Source organism: Balaenoptera ricei, chromosome 8 (assembly GCF_028023285.1).
Source record: "Balaenoptera ricei isolate mBalRic1 chromosome 8, mBalRic1.hap2, whole genome shotgun sequence".
Classification (NCBI taxonomy): Eukaryota; Metazoa; Chordata; class Mammalia; order Artiodactyla; family Balaenopteridae; genus Balaenoptera; species Balaenoptera ricei.
The window spans coordinates 64,633,056-64,651,936 of record NC_082646.1 but is presented as its reverse complement, the minus strand read 5'-3'; the positions used below and the strand labels follow the sequence as shown (position 1 = coordinate 64,651,936).

General features: G+C 40.2%; 1 protein-coding gene and 1 long non-coding RNA gene across 3 annotated transcripts in view; one reads left to right on the top strand and one right to left on the bottom strand.

Moving 5' to 3' along the window:
• Positions 1-18,881, bottom strand: part of ZNF215 (zinc finger protein 215) — a 284,622-nt gene that overhangs the window by 241,980 nt on the left and 23,761 nt on the right. Inside the window, exon 2 of one of the 2 annotated variants that reach the window (XM_059931013.1) lies at positions 5,083-5,153. The exons of the other annotated variant lie outside the window; for it this stretch is intronic. The gene's annotated coding sequence lies outside the window, so the exon portion shown is untranslated. The remainder of the gene's footprint in view (positions 1-5,082; positions 5,154-18,881) is intronic. 2 annotated transcript variants of the gene reach the window in all.
• Positions 936-17,753, top strand: LOC132370635 (uncharacterized). Its single transcript, XR_009504636.1, has 3 exons — positions 936-1,044; positions 15,333-15,482; positions 17,649-17,753. It is a non-coding gene; the product is annotated as an uncharacterized LOC132370635 (long non-coding RNA).

Here is an 18,881-nt window from a genome sequence, read left to right as displayed (position 1 = left end):
AGGTCTGTGGACAAAGAATGTTGCCACAGTAAACAAAGAATGTTGTGACCATCCAGCCAGTAGCCACTGCAGCCACCCCCAACTGTGCACTCTGAAGGGATTCAGGATGGAGAAAAGCAGGATACTGGCCCTAGATAGTTAAGGTGCATATCAAAGATATTATTTCAGTGAGCCCAGACTCTTGAATCTTCCCAAACATAGAAAAACACAAAATTCATTAACTTGAGATGTCTGGTTTTTCTTTAATTAACAGTAATCTTGATGTTTCAACTACATGGTCTTTGTTGCAAAAACTCCTATATATCCTGGCTCCTCCCTTACCTCTCCAGAGTAGCCCCTTAGAGTTATCGAAGACATTGCGTCCTGGGCTTAAGTCCTCAGTTTTATCCGCCAAATAAAACATAACTCTCAACTTTTAGGTTGTAATTTTTTTTTTTTTTTTTAGTCGACAACAGTTAATTCAAGAAAAAAAGGTCTAAAAAAAAAAAAAAAGAAAAAAGGTCTTTTATGGGAAATAAAAAAATAACAAGTTTAATTAGCACTGGGAGCATGCTTCTCTTTGTCCTTGGGTGACTTAGGAACTAGAACAATAAAGCCGTTAAAGCCATTTCGTAGAGGAAAAACTCTAATGTGCCCACATCTCCTCCCCAATTCTTTCCCTTTCCTGTTCTCCTATGTTCATTACCTGGTGCTTAGCCCATCTCATCATTGATACGCACACACATTAGTCTTCTATCCACAGTAATATTAACACCCAGCAAACACAATATATAAATAATAAATAAATAAGCAAGCAAGCAAGCAAGCCAGTATTCCTTTAAATCAGCTGAATTTTTTAAAAGATAAAAACCAAAACAAAAGTGAAACCAGTTTTTCACTTCCTGTTTGGAGGATAAAATAAGGCCCTTTTACCACAGAGGGAACTGAAGTCTAGGCTGAAGATTCAGTTAGCAAACTACCAGACTCAGGGAAGGAATCTACTCTACTTTCTCTCTAATATCGTTGGAGCAACCTGAAGACAGGAACTTGGCCTCAAGAAAATAGGTAGGTGAAGGAAAAGGAGAGAAATGGGGTAGACAGAGAGATACAACAACATACTCAGAGACTAAAATAGAAACAGGAATTGATGAAAATAGGCACGGGAACAGCCAGAGACACAGGCAGATTAAGGCATGCTAAGAACACAAATATGAATCTAACATTCTCATTGCTCCAATAAACTGCTCCAAATCTGGGGGAAAGGGAGTACATTATTGAAACAATTAAACAATTTGGTAATTTCTATTGTCAAATAAAAATAAACCTAGATTTAGGTTAAAAGAGACTTTATTTGAAAGAATTATTGCAATAAGGGGAAAGAGACTATTGTAATAGAGAAAACAATCCAAACATAAAGCTGCAAGCATCTCAAAGGCCAGGCAGAAAGGAATTTTCTTTTATGGCAAGGAGTCAACAAGAACACAGTATAGTGGAAGTGGGATACTCAGGGAATGTTTTATTTTTAGGAGGGATCATTAAGGAAGAGTTGTATGCTGGGTCAGGAGGAGGGTGGGTCAAAGTTCGAGGGACTGCAGAAAGGAGATAAGCTTAACTAATGTTTAGTTTCAAGCACTTTGCAACTGAACAGTGGGGGAAAAACAGCTCAGCTAATCTTTTATGAGGCAAAGAATGGGAATTTAAAGGGTCTGTGTCTGCCTCACTGTAAGTAAAAAAGGGAGACATGGGTGAGTCTTATCAAAGTTATATGGTGGTTCTTTGAGGCAAGCTGTTTTTCAGAATACAAAAGGATGAATGGATTCCTTTAACCATCACTGCTTTCCAGGAGTAAAGGACTCAGGAAAAGTTTAACACTGTTATTATGATTCATGTAAGTAACAGGTGGTATGGTAAACACAGAGAAGAGAAGTACTGACTCAACCTGCAAGATAATGGAAGGCTTCACAAATAAGGAGAAACTTGAATTGGGTAGGAGTATAGCATACTGGGAAGCATTCATGTAATATAATATAGGGGAGGAAAAAATTTCCCTTCTTCCCTTCTAGATTATTTGGCTTGTTTGATAATTGAATTGATTTAAGACAGATTAATAAGTGAAAAAAATTTAATTATATATCTATGGGAGCCCACCAAAACATGAAGACTCAAAAGCAGTCAGACAATCTAGCCTTATAAAACATCCTGAGATAAGAAAGAGGGGGTAGGGATGTGGTGCTTCAATGGGGAGGAAGACAATAGACCAGAAGATGAGAAGAGCAAATGTTTGGCAAACAAGTGTTTTCAATGCCATGCAGATAAGTCTTTCTGATATAAAAAGATATCTCTGGTAATAGCTCTCTTTCTGGTAGAGGATCTCTACATAAATTCTTTTAGGCAGATAAGGGAGAGGTAAAAAGCTTTTCCTAAGGCTGCTGAGTCTTAAGTGCATTCTGCCAAAACAATCCCCATGACAAAGTGACACATCATGCAGTGGTGTATTCTGCTCTCCCTCAAAAAACAGAGTTAAGAAAACTAAGAGCTTGAGGAAAGATGACAGAGTGTAGTTTCTACGGGAAGAAAGTGAACTAGAAGGTAAGAAAAAGAAAAAGAGTAGTTTTAAAAGGAATTACGTTGACTGTTGCCAGACAAGAGGTCTTGAATGCCAGGGCCAAGTAATATGATGATACAACAAACCAATTATAACATATGTGTAAATAACACAATTTGTTGATTTGTTTAACCTTTAAACTGTTTACCCTTTATTCTAAGAATGTAATAATATTGAAACCATGCACCTCAGATTAGGACTTGAACCCACGTGCTGGGACTCGAACCCAGCCAAAACCCAGACTTGGACTTGAACCCACACGGCTGGCACTCGAACTGGGCCAAAACCAAGATTGGGACTTGAACCCACATGGCCAAGACTCGAACCTGGCCAAAACCCACAGTTTTCCAACTGAGATCACGTGCCTGGTTTCAGGATTTAATGAAGCTTAGGTTCTTGATGTCTCATCACAGAAAGAATTCAGTGAGAGACAAAGTGATAGGTAAGAAGTGGTTTTATTTAGAGAGAAACACACTGCACAGAGTGTGGGCCATCTCAGAAGGTGAGAGTGGCCTTGGGAGAAACACACTGCACAGACAGAGTATGGGCCATCTCAGAAGGTGAGAAAGGCACCAGGGTATGGGGTTGTCAGTTTTTATAGGGGTGGGTAATTTCATAGGCTAATGAGTGGGAGGAGTATTCCAGCTATTTTAGGAAGGGGAGGGAATTTCTAGGAATTGGGCCACCACCCACTTTTTGATCCTTATGGTTGGTCTTGGAACTGTCATGGCGCCTGTGGGTGTGTCATTTAGCTTGCTGATGTGAGCGTATACTGAGGCTCAAGTTCTAGTGGAAGTCGACTTGTCCACCATCTTGGACCCACTTGGTTCTAATCAGTTTATGTCATGTCCTCGGGCTATATCATTCTTTCAAAGGTTGTGCCCTGACTCCTTCCCTCCTGTTTCAATATTTCCGGGCTTCCTGGACAAGATGGCAGGGTAGAAGGGACCTTGAGCTCACCTACTCACAGGAGCACACCAAAAATCACAACTGCTGAACAACCATCAATAAAAAAGACTGGGACCTACCTAAAAAGATAGTCTACATCCGAAGACATAAAGAAGGAACCCAATGAGACAGTAGGAGGGGCAAACTCGTGATCTAATCAAGTCCCATACACCGCCCCCCCAACCCGAGAATAATTATATCGCAGGAGTTCTCCCACAGGAGTGAGAGTTCTGAGCCCCATGTCAGCGTTCACAGCCTGTGGGTCTGGCATCGGGAGGAGGAGCCCCCAGAGCATTTGGCTTTGAAGGCCAGCGGGGCAGCTCCACAGGACTTGGGGAAACAGAGACTCCACTCTTGGAGAGTGCACACAAGGTCTTGTCCACACCGGGACCAAGGACAAAAGCAGTGACTTCATAGGAGCCTGAGCCAGACCTACCTGCTGCTCTTGGAGGGTCTCCTGCAGAGGCGAGGGCTGCAGTGCCTCAGTCTGGGGAAAAGGACACTGGTAGCAGAAGTATTGGGTAGTATTCATTTGTATGAGATCTCCTGGAGGCTAATATTTTGGCACCAAGACCTGGCCCCACCCAAAAGCCTGTAGGCTCCAGTGCTGGAATGCCTCAGGCTAAACAATCAACAGGACAGAACACAGCCCCACCCATCACCAGACAGGCTGTAAAGACTTCCTGAGTCCACAGCTGCCTCTACACATGCCCTTAGACATGGTCCTGCCCACCAGAGGGTGTGGAAAGAAAGGAACCCTCCTACACTGTTGGTGGGAATGCAAATTGGTGCAGCCACTATGGAGAACAGTATGGAGGCTCCTTAAAAAACTAAAAATAGAGTTACCATATGATCCAGCACTCCCATTCCTGGGCACATATCCATAGAAGACTCTAATTCAAAAAGATACATGCACCCCAACGTAAATAGCAGCACTATTTACAATAGCCAGGACATGGAAGGAACCTAAATGTCCATCCACAGATGAATGGATAAAGAAGATGTGAGATAGACAGATAAATAGATAGATAGATATATGTATATTACTCAGCCATAAAAGATAATGAAATAATGCCATTTGCAGCAACATGAATGGAACTAGAGATTATTATACTAAGTGACGTAAGCCAGACAAAGACAATACCATGTGATATCGCTTGTAAGTGGAATCTAAAAAAAAGATACAAATGAACTTATATATCAATACAAAACAGAAATAGACCCACAGACATAGAAAACAAACCATGGTTACCAAGGGAAAAGGTGGGGGTGATAAATTAGGAGTTTGGGATTAATATAGACACACTACTATATATAAAATAAGGGACTTCCCTGGTGGTGCAGCGGCTAGGAATCTGCCTGCCAATGCGGGGGACACGCGTTCGATCCCTGGTCCGGGAAGATCTCACATGCCACGGAGCAACTAAGCCTGTGTGCCACAACTAGTGAGCCTGCACTCTAGAGCCCGTGAGCCACAACTACTGAAGTCCGCATGCCTAGAGCCTATGCTCTGCAACAAGAGAAGCCACCACAATGAGAAGCCCACGCACCATGACGAAGAGTAGCTCCAGCTCGCCACAACCAGAGAAAGGCCGCATGCGGCAACGAAGACCCAACGCAGCTAAAAATGAATAAAGAAATTTATTTTTAAAAATACATAAATAAATAAAATAGATAACCAACAAGGACCTACTGCATAGCACAGGGGACTATACTCGGTATTTTGCAATAACTTATAAGGAGATAGAATGTGAAAAAGCATAGACACATATATAAGTGAATCACTTTGCTGTACATCTGAAACTAACACAACATTGTAAATCAACTATACTTCAATTAAAAAAGAAAAAGAAAAAAGAAAGAAAAAAAGAAAATAGAGCATTTTGAGGACATATATAAACAGAGTTATTATTATTAATAGTAGCATGAGGAATATTATTATTTCTGTACAACTTTTTTTTTAAAGATTTATTTTATTTATTTATTTATTTACTTTTTGTCTGCATTGGGTCTTTTGTTGCTGCGCGCGGGCTTCCTCTAGTTGCGGCAAGCAGGGGCTACTCTTTGTTGCAGTGTGAGGGCTTCTCATTGCGGTGGCTTCTCTTGTTGCAGAGCACAGGCTCTAGGCACACAAGCTTCAGTAGTTGTGGCACAAGGGCTTCAGTAGTTGTGGTTTGCGGGCTCTAGAGCTCAGACTCAGTAGTTGTGGCTCACGGGCTGAGTTGTTGCCCCGTGGCATGTGGGATCTTCCCGGACCAGGGCTCAAACCTGTGTCCCCTGCATTGGCAGGTGGATTCCTAACCACTGTGCCACCACTGTGCCACCCTGTACAACATTTGATGTATATTTTCTTTAGAAACAATCAGGTCACATGCGGCTCTGAGATATGTTCTTCTATTGTTTCTTTGATAATATTTCTCCAATATTCTTTCTGATCCCTCCTCTGGAAACCATATTACAGTCAGTCCCATGTTGGCAGCACTTCTGGATCTAGCCTACATGTCTCCTTTCTAGCTCTTTACAGCCCTTTTCATTTCTTTATCCTTTGAAGCTAAATTCTGAAAAGCCCCTCAGTTGAACATTCTAGCAAAGTAGTTGAACCTTCAGGTGTATTCATTCAAATACTGAAAGGGAAAGAATACTTCAGTTGAAAACTAGGAAGCAAAAAGTCTCAAGTGAGTTATCTTCATGTCCAGGGCAACAGGAAGGGCAATTTTTTTTTTTTACACTCTCACCTTTTCTCCACTAAAAATGTCTCCTTAGAATAGTGTTTTTTCAAAATGTGACTGAAAACTTAGCAGTGTTTATAAAGTGAAAGTTGGATTGTTTATAAAAAATGATAGTTCCTGAGCAATAAGCTAGACATTCCATGTCAGATTCTCTGTGAGTGCAGCTGGGAATCCACATTTTTAATATGTCCTCTAGTTATCATTATGCAAAATAAAGACTGAGAACAACCACTTTGAAATATTAACTCATACTTTAAATTCTAAATCAGTTTAAAACCAAGTCCAGTTCAATCAGTAAGACGAGTGAGGACATTTCAATCCTCAACAACCCCATTAATTCGCTGAAAGTTTTGCCTTGCTTTGACTAGATCCCTGCCTTCTTTAAATCTAGGCCCATTACTTGGTATTCAAATAGACCAAACTATAAGCTACAAGTAGAAACCATTGTCAAAATCTTTCCAGCACAGCAAAGTACAGGCAAATAATCTATCTCCAGCACACAAGTCCTTTTCTGTAAGCAACAGTAAAGCTGATGAGAACTAAGGAACATTTTCTTGCTTCTGCTCATCCTTCTTCCTACCACTCATGTCTCTACCTCTTTCTCATTTATACAACCCCACCATCAGCTCTGAGGCACACAAAGCTACAAAGAACGGCTTGTTGACTTTGGAAACCACCAGAACAAGTGCCTTATACACAATGCTCAGATATACACACTATTTTATATGTACTTTTCTTAGAGAATAAGTCAGTGAAAAGACAAAACATGGTCTTGAACAAGGATGTAAGTCTGTGACTGTTAATAGATCCTTGCTGGAACTGACAAAGTTGACTTTCTATGTGACTTTAAAGGATTTCTTCCCAGACACTCTAGCCTGGGATGGGAAAAGGGGATTCTGGTACACTCCTTAACTGTAAACATGACTTCTTCCTGAGGAAAATACTAGTGTGTTGGGACCTACCTACACCTAATAAAGGGTTTTGCATTATTCTTCAGAAGAAATCATCTTATCAGACTTCATAAATACCAGGGACTACATCTTTAGCAAGGACTAAATATATGGATTGATTTCCACATTACACTTTCTCTAGTCAATATAAAACTTTACTTCTACCATTCTGCTTGGTGATCAAAGGTTGTGTCCACTGGTTGGGTATAAACCAATGCTCCCAAATCACTGGTAGATCATCTCCTAATGTGAGGATGTATCAATAGTCTGCCAGCTCCCTTCATGGAAGGTCATCTTACAGAATGTCTTCTGACACATTCAGCTCCTACCCAGTGCCCAATAGAGCTTACTCATGTGGAGTCCAGAATGAGAAGAGCCTGACAGTGTAACAGGACACAATGACTCCCTAGCTCCCAGTGCCAGATCTGAACTATCTCCAGATAGTCCAGTGGAGACAATCATCATTGAGGAGTCTACCCTCCTCCCTATGTGCCTTTATCTGTGCCCTTGAACTGACACCCATGAGAATTCCAGGTCAGTAGGCTTAATCCTAAGTCTTAGAAAAAGCAACTTCAGCTTCTGTCCTACCTTTTTGGTTCCTTCCTAACCGATCTGGAGGTCAATAGCTAAGGAATTTCAAAGGCAGAAGAGGCCTTCTTTGGGTCACAATTTCTCACATCTTCTAGAGGTAAGGGTAACCCCATTTTGAGACAAGAAAATAACAGAATGGGCTTCCCTGGTGGCGCAGTGGTTGAGAGTCTGCCTGCCAATGCAGGGGACACAGGTTCGAGCCCTGGTCTGGGAAGATCCCACATGCCGCGGAGCGGCTAGGCCCGTGAGCCACAACTACTGAGCCTGCGCGTCTGGAGCCTGTGCTCCGCAATGGAGGCCGCGACAGTGAGAAGCCCGCGCACCGCGATGAAGAGTGGCCCCCGCTTGCCGCAACTGGAGAAAGCCCTCACACAGAAACGAAGACCCAACACAGCCAAAAATAAATAAATAAATTAATTAAATTAAAAAAAATTTAAAGAAAATAACAGAACTTGCTAAAACATTAGCAGAAAAGAGACACTGCATCTCGCTTAACTTTCAGTCTACAACAAAATGATGAAAGTCATTCTCCATGGTGCAGCAACTTCCATAGCTAATATCTCCTATTATCTCATGGCAGAAGTAACAGGAGATGGAAAACTACCTCCCAAAGTTAACCTACTGGATCAGTGTCCCTGATGACAGCTGTGGTATGTAGTTTTAAGTTAAAAAAAAAAAAAAGGCATGGACTTAATTTAGGCCTTTCTGTCTTGATCATTTCTTTCATTCCCCAATGTAAGCTTTTCAGTCTTTATTGTAACTTGATATGTGGTCATCACAATCCTATATTTATGCTCCCTGGAGTGGCTGGTCTACCATACTACTTTCAGTTTTCATGGTCTCCTAGAGATAAGTGCTCCTGTATATTGGGAGCTTCTCTTTTTCCTACGTTTTCCTTCTCAGTCCTATAGGATTCTCTGGTCCTCTGGCCTTTTTCATCCAATTCAAGCAGACTTTGTCTCTTCATTTTTGGGGGGTTTTTGTTTCTTGGGGTTTTTTTCCCCTGCTACACTTGCCAGTTATCTGCTTACTTTGGTTCCTAGGCCGATCTTAACTAGAAATCATCTCTGAAAATTTGCCTCTACCACCTGGAATAGGCGTAGGCACCAAATGAATTCCATGTACAGAATAGTCCAGTTACAATTCCCGAGCCATTTAAACCCCAAGTCTCTCCTACCAACTAGATGTCAGATTAGGAGCGATAAAGGATGTGTTGAAGGTTATATGTATCTCCAGGTAACAGCCACACCTACACATTTGGATGGGATACACTGTTTAGGGCTATGCTTCTCTCTTAATTCCTTCTAGCACTCCACCTTGTCACACTGAAAAATTCCCTGGAACCTAATCTGCATATGTATTCCCTCTAATTTCTCTGATTTAGTTCTTCAAGTCCCCACTAACAGCTCCCCTCTCCAGATTTTCCTAAGCTGTGAGGCATGCTGTTATCACTAGTAGAATCAGATTCTCCCTTGGCTTGGTGGTGGCAAACTCCTTTAGGTCCTCCTCCCCCTCAGTGGGATTTACCTCATTGAGTCCCAATCCCTCTGGGCACTGAGATTGTGGTTCCACAGGGGCTTCAAAAAAATTAAAAGATAGGAGGAGTTAACATTTATTGAGCCCTTAGTATAGGTCAAATACTGTGCTAAGCACTTTACATAGTTTGTCACTTGGCACAAATATGAGGGTAGCGCCATGATTCAAGCCCTGTGTAATGCCCTCCCCTTTCTTCAAGCCTATGACAAAGTTGACGGAATTTTTCAGATGCATCAATGTCACACACCAGTTGATTTTATGTTAACCAGAGGATAATCGGGGGTGGGGTGGGGGAGGCTTGACTTTATCAGGTGAAAGCCCTTAAAGAGAGACTGAGCCTTTTTTAAGGTGAGATACTTTTCCCTCCTACTGGCTTGAGAAGTAAGCTGCCATGTTGAGAGAGGGCTTATGGAGATGGCCATGTGGCAAGGAACTGTGGACAGTCTTTAGGAGCTGACAGCAGCCCCAAATGAGAGCCAGGAAGAAAATGGGACCTTGGTCCTACAACCCCAAGGAGACGAATTCTGCCAACATGTATAAGCTTGAAAGCAGCTTTTCTCCAGTTGAGACTCTAGATGAGCATACAGTTGAGTCAACACCTGGATTGTTGCCTTTTGATACCTTGAGAGAGGACCCAGGTAAGCCATGCCAGACTCCTGACAGAAACTGTGATGTAACATGTGTGTTGTTTTAGATATACTAAGTTTGTGGTAATCTATTATAAACAATATAAAAATAACACAGATTTTAGTACCTAGAAGTGGTACTGTAAGCAGACAGGGTAAGGGTTCCCTGGGAAAAGAGAACCAACCATGGCTTCTTGACAGAAGAGAAGCCATTTTTGACCTAAGCCATTTTGTGATCTAAGCCTGGCCACAATGCTTGCCCTTGACAGGTCTCAGTAATTAATGATCTTAAGGGAACAAAAGAATGCAGAAATCAATGACTGTTATCAAGCAAGAGAAGTAACAATAGCAAAGATAATATACCAGTTGTAAAGACTCCCAGTTCTCTTACAATGGTAAAGATTAGCCTGAAGAGCTCAACCACTAGATCAACTGGAACCTAAGGGATGATGAGGTTGACCTTTTCTGACCCTCATGACTTCAATCAACTAAAGCTTGGGCTCTGTCAATCTCCCAATACCCTTCATGAATATGCATGTACCGTTAGCTTAAAACTTCCCCAATTTTGCTTTTCGGGAGACACTGCTTTAGGAAAGATCCCCAGTGTTGTCCTTACTTGCTGGAGGTAATAAACCCTTCCTTCTCCCATGCTTTGGCTTGGTGTGTCTTTCAACTGGACACCAACCAAAAGGCAAGCCATTTTCAGGTTACAGTACCTAAAACCAAGGGAACAGCTTGGGAATCAGACAAGTGAGCAGAGCCTAGGAGAATTAAATCCTATGACTTGATTCCTCATAGACAGTGTCTGTTCATTTTTCTATGAATGGGCCTTATTTTCTTGTTTCTTTGTATGCTTTTAAATTTTTCTGTGGAAAACTGTACCTTTTGACTATTATAAGGTGATAACTCTGGAAATCATATTCTTCTTCATGCTCAGGGATTGTTTTCATTGGTTGCTATGAGTTTTGTTCTTTAGTACTTTCCTACTTTTTTCTGTAAAGACTGTATTTGTGGTGTGTGGTCTCTGAAGTGCATTCCTTTAGCTTAGAGTCAGCTCATATGTTGATAGAGATTTTCTTGAATACCCGGAGGGGGAAAGAAAATAAAAACTTTGCATATTGGTTCATTCCTCCAATGCCTACAAAAGCCCTTTACAACTCTGCATTAGCCTTTCTGCTTACCCTGAGCCTAAGGATCAGTTAGAGGTAAAAGCTTTAGTCTCTCAAGAATTTTCTGAGCATATATTCTGCCCAGAGTTTGCACATGACTTTCTAAATTGCTATACAAAGGGAGTTTTTTAATGTTCTACTTCACACAAAATCTCTCACCAGACTTTCCTCCCAGGTTTACAGCATGTCTATTATTTGTCTGAACCTTAATATCTTCCCCCAGACAGTAGGGATTGTTCATTAACCTTTCTTGTTTGCAAGAAATGCCCTCCACTTGACTGCTTTTCGGCCCTGAAGAAGTTCTCTGCTAGGAGAAACAAAAACAAAACTGCCTTTTATTTGTCCTTCAGATAGCCCCCAGAGAGCTCCAAACAGACAAACACAATTCTTTGAGAACAAGGTCAGCTCTTCTCCCTTTGGAAGCAGGGACCAGGGTCTCACATTGAAGATATGCACTGATATCTTCACGACCTCTGTCAAGCTGGGGATGGGATGGTCCAAAGACAAGTAAAAATGACACAACATTCCCCTACCATTCTTTTTATCATTATATAATGTCCTTCTTTGTTTTTCTTTATGGATTTTATTTTGTCTGATATGAGTATTACTACCCCTGCTTTCTTGTCATTTCTACTTGCATGAAATATCTTTATACATCCCCTCACTTTCTGTGTGTGTCTTTCACCCTGCAGTGAGTCTCTTGTAGTTCTTGTTTTTTTATCCAATCTGTCACACTGTCTTTTGATCAGAGCATTTAGTCCATTGACATTTAAAGTAATTACCAATAGGTATGCACTTATTGCCATTTTAAAACTTGTTTACCACTTGTGTTTGTAGTTCTTCTTTGTTCATTTCTTCTTATTTTTGTTTCCGTTTTGTGGTTTGATGGTTTTCTTTTGTAGTATGCTTAAATTTCTTTCTTTCTGTTTTTCGTGACTCTACTGTGTGTTTTTCCCCTACCATTTTTAAGTTGCCCTTTTCTTCAGTACTCATTTGGTAGCTATAAACCTTTTTCATTTTCCAGAGTTTCAGCAAAGTTGATTCTGATGGTTCATCTCTTGCTTATTCATTGTATCAGCAAAATGATGAGCCTTGGAGATATTTATCCCTTCCTACTTGCTGACGTGACTCCCATATAATTTATCTTTCATAATGGCTGTGCTTAATAACTGCCTAACAAAATTCCTGAGCAATTAACATTTGGTTCTCATGAGCCAGTATAGGCTAGTTCCAGCATATCATGAAATATATGGTCAATAAAGGCATAACAGAGGTTTACAGAGATCTCTGAGAAAGCACTGAGAGGGTGTCTGTAGGAAAGGTCCCCCAACCCAGCCAAGATGAGGTGACCCATGATGGAGATTTATTCCTTTCTAAAAATGCTCTTGGATTCTTTTCTAACTCTGTTATCAACTATTTTCCCCTTTTGCAGCTAAACCATTTCTGATCTTGATGATAGCTTCTCACAGAATATTGACCCTCACCCACTCTCTCAGTTATCAGAGCTTCTGAAGATTTTAGGCACTTTTTAGCAGGCAAAGTGATAAAAGACTGCACTGTTGCTATATGATAAATGTCAAGTGATACCCTAAACCAATCTTTTGTGGAAGAAAATACAAGCACAAAAATTTTGTAGGCTTTATTATAATGTTAGACATGCATAATTATAGTTATAATTAGGGTCATAGTATGTAAAAACATACTTACCAAGCAAAAATGTTTATTTCCAGGAACTTAAAAGAAAATTAGTAAGATAAAATTAAAATTCTGTTGCAAAAATGAAATCAAGACAAAATCTATAATACATTGCAACATTTCCTTATGAGGAAAACTCTTCTACCCTTGCTGAAGCACTACTGACTTTAAAGGGGAAAAAAAGTATTGTTTCTGAAAAATGAGAAAGACAAAGAAATAAAACTGAAAACCTTTTCACAGCACTGGGTAAGAGAGAAGGAGGGGGTGACCCTGCCAGCTCGGTGATTTCCAGGGATTATATGTGTGATACCCCACCCAGGGGCACATACAGACATAAAACAACCAATTTTATAAACAGGAGTCCTCTTTGTATGATAATTTTTAAATTTAAGTCATTATTAAACACATAATTAAAGGTCCTTGAGCCTTAACAACATAATAACAAATGTTAAAACAAGGTGAAACCACTTTTTTTTACTTCGAGGCCTTACTTTAAAATCAGGCCCTCTGCCACACAGGAAGCAAAAGCCTCGACTAAAAGTTGTGAGCCATAACTCTAAGAGACTCAAGGAAAGAATCCACTTTATATCCACATATCTCTGGAGTGACCTGAAAATGGGACCTTGGCCTGAAGCATTCAAGTGGTTGAGAAGGAAGGGAAATGGAAGAGAAAGAGGTATAAAAACTGACACAGAGACTGAAAAAGAAACAGTGATGAAAAAGTCAAAAGAAGCCGAGATTAAAACAGAGACACAAGGATAGACTGAAGACTTGTTAAGGATGAAATACATATTTGACATGGTCATTGGTCCATAACAGCTACAAATATGAGAAGAAAGTACATGATCTAAACAGATAATTAATGAACAGTTAGAAAATCTATGTAATATATATATAAGCACAAGGTACTACTGATAGCACAGAAAAGAAAGCTACTAACTCAACCTAGAAGAGAAAAGGAAGGGTTCATAAATAAGGATAAACTTGAACTAGGGCAGAAGGAATATAGAGCCCATGGTAGAAAAGGTGGAGAAAGGCTCATGTAATGTAATATTTAGAATCTAGAAATGCCATAAAAATGAAGGAAGATGGCAGAATGTGACTTCTAAGGGAGAGAGTGAGGTAAGTACTAGGAAAAGGAAAAGGAGTGGTTGTGAAAGGAACTTTAGAGTATGATTGTTGTTAAATTGTTGAATGTCAGGGTAAGTCATTTTAATTTTATCACAAGGCAATGTAGAGTTTTCAAAGTTTTGTAAACAAGGCAATAAATAATTTAAATTTGGATGTCAGTAGGATGACTCTGGATGCAATGTGGAAAAGGAAATAAAAGAGAGAAAAAAATTATTGAATACACCAGAGCAGAAAGATGAGGACCCAAAAGCCATGTGGGTATAGAATAGGTAACAGATTCAAGAGCAAACTGATACAGGTGATTAAATAGGATTACCTATGCCTGATATATAGTAGATGCCCAGCAAGAAATGAAAAATTATAGATGGAAAACTAAGAAATAAGTTGTCCAGAAAACAAATGTGCCCATATTACCATACCCTCATTCTAACTGGGGGATATATATAGCCCTAAAGGGGAATCTGGATAGAAGTCTGAAGCCAGAATTGAAAATGAATCTCTAACTAGAGTGAGCAATATTCCTACACATAGCAGTTAATCCAATAAGACCAAATACCAACAACAAGTCCAAAGTGAAAGAACTGGATCACAGATAGAAAGTGGGCACCATAACCATACAATCTCTAACAGAAACAAGAGAAACAACCAAGAAAAGCCTCAAATACTTCCATGATCAGCACCAGAACTATGACATGATTCCAGTGTCAATTTCTCAAAAAGGCATTCCCTAACCACTTAATCCAAAGTGGCCACGTTCCCTCTGAAGTTGCTCTCAGTGAAATCACTCTTTTCACTTCCTTCATAGCATGAATCACAGGCAAAGTATCTTGTGTACTTATTTATTTATGTGGGAATTTTCTGTCTACCCTACCCTGTATGAGCAAGTACCATGTCTCTCTTATTCAGCAGACAATCCATATACCTAAAACACTACCTAGCACAAGTTAAGTCTTGGTAAACACTGTGAAATAAATGTTTGAACATCTTTGTTTTATTTTTGCTAACTCTGGTCTATGATACTTAAGTGTATCAGACTAGCCTAGATGATGATAAACACAAGAAAGTACAAAAGGGTTTCACTGGTCTTAATGATCAGTAAGATGAAGACAGCATACCAAGAAAAGGTTATTTAACTTGGTAACTAGAGCTTGAAGGACAGGATTGTGAAAAGCAGTTTTAGAGAAGATAGAAATAGAAGACATACGGCACAATGTTAACTTATGAAGAAATAGGACAGTGAATGTTCATTAGTTCATTTAGCCATCATATAGTCATATTTACTAAGATAATGTTTCAACTTTTTAGAAATATTATAGTGAAGAAAAATTACAGTGAATGAGGAGATAAAATCAGGCCTCATCTATTTTGAATAGGAATACCTGAGCATGTTTGGAGGCTGCTGTGTAACAACCAGGCGAACAAGATAGATGCAAGGTGTGCAAGAAAGGATAAGTGAGATTGCAAGAAAGGAAGGTGGATGGAGCTTCTGCATTCTTCAGAGAATGAAGAAATGAAGTCATCAAGTGAGTATTAGGGGAGCTCCAATTACAGCATTCTTTATTCCACCTCCTAGACTACTCTTCTGTTTCTCCTTCCTCCTAGACTGATGCAGGACCCTCTCTGACTGTGTCTTATTCATGCCTGTAACCCCACTTTCTAGCAAAACACCTGGCACAAAGTCTATGATATATTCATGGGTTTAAATTGGATGGGAAATTTTGAGAATATGATGTCTGATTGTAGGAAGATAAAGAGAGAAAGAAGTCAAAGATGATTGAGACACTAGAAAAATTAGAATAGGATGAGTGTGATGGGAAAACAAAAGGAAGAAGAGGTTTAGAAATCAAGTGATGAGTGCAATTTGGGACACCCTGTTTTGATCCACCTTCATGGGGAGTTCTGGCTGGTGAAGACCACATCTCTGTCCTAGGCTGATGACTAGATTGGCTCTCCAAATGCATATCTTCATGCCTTCACCCCAGGTATTCAACTTTCTTCTCCTCTCTCCTCAACTATCCACCAACAATCCCCAAACACGTGGCTGTCCCCTGCCCAGATGAGCAATTCCTTTGTGCCCAGCTTAAGGATTTTCTACAAACCATTAGAAACACAATGACAACAATGTTGTGAGCAGTGTTCTACATGTGGACATTAGGTTGGGTTGTTAATAATATTGTTCAAGTGCTGTTTATATTTACTAATTTTTTGCTAGTGTGCTTTATCAGGTACTAAAAAACTTACTAAGCATTCTAAAGTAATTGTGGATTGTTAATTTCATCAAGTAATTTTGTAAATTGTTTTTTTTAATAAATAATTTTTAAAGCTGTTCTAAGTTTATGCAAAATTGAGCATAAGGTACAGAGATTTCCCATGTATCTCCTGCACCCACACGTGCGTGGTCTCCCCCATGATCAATATCCCCCACCAAAGTGGTACATTTGTTACAATTGATGAACCTACATTGACATATCAACATCACCCAAAGTACATAGTTTACATTGGGATTCACTCTTGGTCTTGGCCATTCTACGAGATTTGAAAAAATGTCTAATGAAATGTAACTAACCTTAAAATATACAGAATAGTTTCACTGCCCTAAAAATCCTCTGTGCTCCGCTTACTCATCCATTCCTCCATCTACCCCCTGGCAACCACTCATCTTTCTGCTATCCCCATAGTTTTGTCTTTTCCAGAATGCTATACACTTCAAATCATATAGTATGTAGCCTTTTCAGTCTGACTTTTTACACTAAGTAATATGCATTAAGTTTCCTCCGTGTCTTCTCATTTCTTTTTATTTCATTTCTTTCTTTTCAGTTCTTCTTAGAACTGAATAATATTTCATTGTCTAGATGTACCACAGTTTATTTATCCATTCACCTACTGAAGAACATCTTGGCCTCTTCCATGCTTTCGAAATTATGAATAAAGCTAATATAAATATCTGTGTGCAGGTTTTTGTGAGGACATAAATTTTCAAATCATTTGAGTGTCAAGGGAGAGCACAATTGCTCTTTGTATGGTAAAACTCTCTTTAGTTTTGTTAAAATCAACCAACTATCTTCCACTGTGGCTTTACCATTTTGAATTACTTGCAGCAATACATGAGAGTTCTTTTTGATCCACTCCTTGCCAGCATTTGGTGTTTTCAGTGATCTGGATTTTGGCCTTTCTGATAGGTGTACAGGCATACCTCATTTTATTGCACTTCATTTTATTGTGCTTCCCAGATACTATGTATTTTACAAACCGTAGGTTTGTGGCAACCCTGCATCAAGCAAGTCTATCAGCACCATTTTTCCAACAGCTTTTGCTCACTTCATATCTCTGTGTCAAATTTTGATAATCCTCGCAATATTTCAAACTTTTTCATTGCTATTATATTTGTTATGGTGATCTTTGATCAGTGATCTTTGATGTTACTATTGTAAATATTCTGGGGTGCCACAAACTGGGCCCAGATAAAAGAGCAAACTTAACTAATTGCTGAAATAGCAACAAAGGACTTAGAATATTGTGTAAACTTACTTGTTAAAGAGGAGGCAGGGTTTAAGAAGATTGACTCCAATTTTGAAATAAGTTCTACTGTGGGTAAAGTGCTATCAAACAACACTGTATGCTACTGAGAAATCATTCGTGAAAGGAAGAATCAATCAGTATAGCAAACTTTGTTGTTTTCTTATTTTAAGAAATTGCCACAGCCACCCCAACCTGAGCAGCCACCATCCTGATCAGTCAGCAGCCATCAACATCAAGACAAGACCATCCACCAGGAAAAAGATTATGACTTCCTAAAGAATCAGATGATATTTAGCATTTTTTAGCAATATTTTTTAATTAAGCTATGTACATTGATTTTTTAGACATAATGCTATTGCACACCTAATAGACTATGGTATAGTGTAAACATAAATTTGTTTTTGTTTTGTTTTGGCTGCATTGGGTCTTCGTTGCTGCGCGTGGACTTTCTCCAGTTGCAGCAAGCAGGGGCTATTCTCTGTTGCACCGTGCAGGCTTCTTCTCATTGCGTTGGCTTCTCTTGTTGCAGATCCTGGGCTCTAGGTGCACAGGCTTCAGTAGTTGCAGCACGCAGGCTCAGGAGTTGCCGCATGTGGGCCCTAGAGCACGCCGGCTTCAGTAGTCGTGGCGCGTGGGCTCTAGAGCACAGGCTCAGTAGTTGTGGCGCACGGGCTTAGTTGCTCCGCGGAATGTGGGATCTTCCTGGACCAGGGCTCTAACCTGTGCCCCCTGCGTTGGCAGGTGGATTCTTAACCACTGCGCCACCAGGGAAGTCCCCATAAGTTTTATATACACCGGGAAACCAAAAAAAATCATGTGACTAGCTTTACTGTGGTCTGGAACGAAACGTGCAATATTTCGGAAGTATGCCTGTATACTGGTATCTCATTGTTGCTTTTTTTTTTAAGATGTTAGCTATGAGTTTTTCTTTTTTTTTTTTTTTTTAATTTATTTATTTATTTATTTATTTTTGGCTGTGTTGGGTCTTCGTTTCTGTGCGAGGGCTTTCTCTAGTTGCGGCAAGCAGGGGCCACTCTTCATCGCGGTGCGCGGGCCTCTCATTATCGTGGCCTCTCTTGTTGCGGAGCACAGGCTCCAGACGCGCAGGCTCAGTAGTTGTGGCTCACGGGCCTAGTTGCTCCACGGCATGTGGGATCTTCCCAGACCAGGGCTTGAACCCGTGTCTCCTACATTAGCAGGCAGATTCTCAACCACTGCGCCATCAGGGAAGCCCGCTTTTTTTTTAAATATTTATTTATTCATTTGGCTGTGTGAGGTCTTAGTTGCAGCACACAGGATCTTCGTTGCAGCATACGGGATCCTTCACTGTGGCGTGTGGGCTCTTCGTTGTGGTGTGCGGGCTTCTCTCTAGTTGTGGCATGTGGGCTCCAGAGCATGCAGGC